Below are 3,854 nucleotides of genomic sequence, written 5' to 3' on the forward strand. Positions count from 1 at the left end.
GAGCATATAAGCAGTCCTTTGTAATTCCAGCAGCAGTGGTGTGTTTGCACCAGAGGGGCAGGCTGCTGCATTGGAAGTAGGCACTGATACTATTCTCTCTCTCTTGTTCACCTTTTAATAAAACCTGTGGGTGGAGATAGGTTGTTTACACTTTTCCATCTAAAGAGTTCCTCATATGAAAATATTTTTGGATTAATTGTGCTATTATAGTTAAATATCTTTAGTTAGTAATTTCAACTTTGAACTTTGAGAATGCCAAGACCGAGAGTTTTGTGTAAAGTCTGGGGTTTTTATTCGCCAGCTGGGAGAGTGCAGATGGTTGTAGTGGTTAGAGCTGTTACATAATCTAAATATTACACACAAGTCTCTGCAATGATATTGTGTTTACAACTAAACAGAAAACCTAAAGGTCATGAATACCCTTTTTTCCTGTGGCTGTATAACATTTTATTCCTCACTCATCAGATTTATTTTTATTTTCCTTTCCTTCTTTTCTTTTCTTTTCTTTTCTCTTTTTCCATCAAAATCAATGATGCACAATACTTCTCCAGTATAGTATGCTATATTTCTCAAACATGCTTGCTTTCATCTGGGTGGTACATAAAGTGTTTGCTTATATTTATAAATATCTATACTCAATCATTTCTAAACAAATATACGGTTGACCTCATACACATTAATTACTCAAATAAATAAATAAATAAATAAATAATCTTTACAAACTTTATTAAAAAAGATCCTACACTTCCCACAATGCAAATCAATCAGACCTTTCCATCACCTTCCAAGTTTTACTACACCAAATTCTGTTTTTATATCTGACTTTTCTACCATTTTTGCATCTTTATTGAGCAATATTATATATATATATATATATATATATATATATATATTATTTTTTTCCTCTTTGGGCTTTTAAAAACTATTAAAATGCAACAGTCTGAACAGACTAAATCCAGTATGGACTGATCTGCTCATAACTTACAGACTTGCAAGTTGTGACGAGGAATTAGATGGAGATATTGCCTCTTATTAAGGAAGCAAGCAAAAAGTACAGTGCACGTTAGCTGATAAATTGCCACATCTGCTAAACTCCACGTGCACAGTTTGTAACGCAGACTTCCTGTTGAAAATCTTCAAACCTCCTCGGACACCCTGGGATCATGGGTAATTGTTTCCCACTACATGAGAACCACTTGCTGTTTAAAATACATATATAAACCTCTTTGATTACACTCCAAGTTATTCATTTCCTGCATCACTGCCGAACTGCTTTGGATTGATAGTGTCTGGAATAACCTGTCAGACCTCTCTCTTAGCCCGTCTCTGGGTCACTGCTCTGTTACACACTGCAATCACACTGACTGTGTGAAGAGCCGTCCATACTGTGCCATACAGTGTCTGATTCATCAGCCCATTCTGTGGTATAAGCTGAACATTTATCAAGATAATGCTGTACCAAACATTACTTAATGAGCAAGGCGAGGGAGTGACACTGCCCATCTGCCAAATGAGAGGTAAGAGACCACCCTGGCCTTCAGCAGACAGTGCAATGTCTCTTAAACTCTTTGCTTTTAACTCTTCTTCTCTTTCTTTGATCTTTTTTTTTTACTCACAAAGGGGAGAAATGAAAAAAAATTTCCTGCTCTCTTGACATTCCTCCATACATCACCCATTTCTAGAGATGGTGCTACCATAAAAACCCTTCCTCTTTGCAAGTCAGATCAGTCTGAAACCGCTGCTGTGTGGTTTAAATGTTTCAGATCAAGCAATGATCTGCGGGTCTAGTATTCAAAGATTCTATCTCTGGCACCAAGCCAGTGCTGGCTCAGCAAAATCAGTAAAGGAAAAGCGATAAAGAATGAAATGCATAAGAGAAAATTAGAATAATGGAGGTAAAGGAAAAATAAGGAAGGGAGGATGGCAGAGCTGATGGAAGGAAATATTAAAAAAAAAAATTTAAATACAGTTTTTACCTCATGCACAAAAAGGAAGCAAGACAAAGACCTCAGTTCTCATATAGCTGGCCAATGTTATTATTATTTTTGTAATTAACTTTAAATCTACTTTCTTATTTAACCCTGTTGGGCTTAAAGTGCTCAGTTCTTTTGAAGAATATATAAAGAGATCAGACACAACCTCAGCTATCACCCTGATGAGGGTGAGGTCAGTAAAAACCTGAAGCTGAAACAATCTAATTCATTGATTCTCTGATATTAATCTGTCATTTGCTGTTATTCTTTGTCTTATCTGGTAATAAACAAAATATTTTTGGTTTTTGGACTGTGGGACAGACAAAAAATGATGACAACCTTATCTTTATCTTAAGGATATGATGGGCATATTACACAACATTTATAGTCTTTTATCTAAGGATACATAGAGAAAATAACTGGTGAATTAATATGTAATGAAAATATGTTGTTAGTTGTCCAGATGGAAATATTTGGGGAGTAAAGCTTTGTATAATGGAGAAGAATTATGCAAAGTGTTTAATTTGGAAAGTGGTCAGATCCAATACTTAGGTTTAAGCACTAATGCAACAATGTTAAAAAAAAGAAAAAAAAAGAAGTAAAGGAGTATTGTCAGCAATATGTATAGAAATATAAAAATCAAAGCGCTGCTTCTGCAGGAAAATGGCCTCTGTGATTGATTTGTTATTATATGTTGCATTATTAGAATGTTTTGCAATGAGGCATAAGTAGCATTTTACTGTTGTACCTGCATGGTGAAGCAAGTTTTAGAAAACTACTTATGATACAGTCTTGCACTTTGACTCAGACCTGCAAGCCCCCTCCAAAGGATGTTTCTCACCCAGTTCTTTCAACGAAACCACCTGAGAAATTTAGAGGTGAGATTATTATTTGGTAGAACTTCTAACAACTCATGCGCAGCTGTAAGTACATGAGTAAGTGTACCTCCCATCACTGGGCTTGTACTGACACAAACACTGGTGTGCATATAACGTGTCTGTCCTCAAAGTTAAACATTAGCAGATGATGAGTGAGTACTAATGAACTAACACGGTGTCATGGTCACAAAGGTTATTCATTACTTTCAAATTTTATCCTTCATTGCAAATTTTCACTGTGTCATTATACGCAGCTTGTTTAATGTCGTTTAGAGCATACGGAATAACTCCAGCCGCTACCGCCATCCACAGTCTCCCAGCTGACTAATAACAATTCCCAGACATTACATTACTCAGTGAGACGGCTGCTGCTGATAGTGGTTATGGTGATGTGGTAACAGTGGCAGCTCCCTCCGGTGTCATCCACTTAGCTCCTCTGATGCATAGCCGTCATCACTGTGCTGCAGATTGGAGTGGAACGATTGGGTATAAAGCTGTGAAAAGGGGGCTGAAGTGATGGGGCCTCAGTGTCCATTGAAGTGAGGGAATAATCTATCTGAGGGTGTGATAGTGTTGACCACCATTTAAGTGACTTGAAAAGGTTAGCGAGAGGACCAGGATGTGGGAGCGTTTGGGACGGCCATTACAGTCATTCGGCTTCACTGTGAGAGCCCCCGCCGCCTGATTGATGCCTCTGAGAGAGGATCTGGCGCTGCTGTGGTGTGTATTATACAGCATGCACTGTAATATATTGCCTGTGTGTGTCTGTGGGTAGATATTTTTGCATCCTCTGGTCCGTGTGAATGAGTAAGGGGAAGCTCTGGGTAAAGATGGCCTAGTGTTTCATTCCAGGTCTTAAAAGAGAGGATCTGGAGAAACCTATCCATCCGTAGTCAACCCATCAGCTCCCATAAGCTCTCTATCACCTTCCTCGCACAGCCACTCTCTTCATCTTTGACCAAAACAAACTCAGGACCATGAAATCAATGGAACAAGGCCCCCC

The sequence above is a fragment of the Seriola lalandi genome, unplaced genomic scaffold (assembly GCF_002814215.2).
Source record: "Seriola lalandi dorsalis isolate HSWRI2012SDOR001 ecotype SW California unplaced genomic scaffold, Sedor1 jcf7180002054979, whole genome shotgun sequence".
In the NCBI taxonomy this organism is placed as follows: Eukaryota; Metazoa; Chordata; class Actinopteri; order Carangiformes; family Carangidae; genus Seriola; species Seriola lalandi.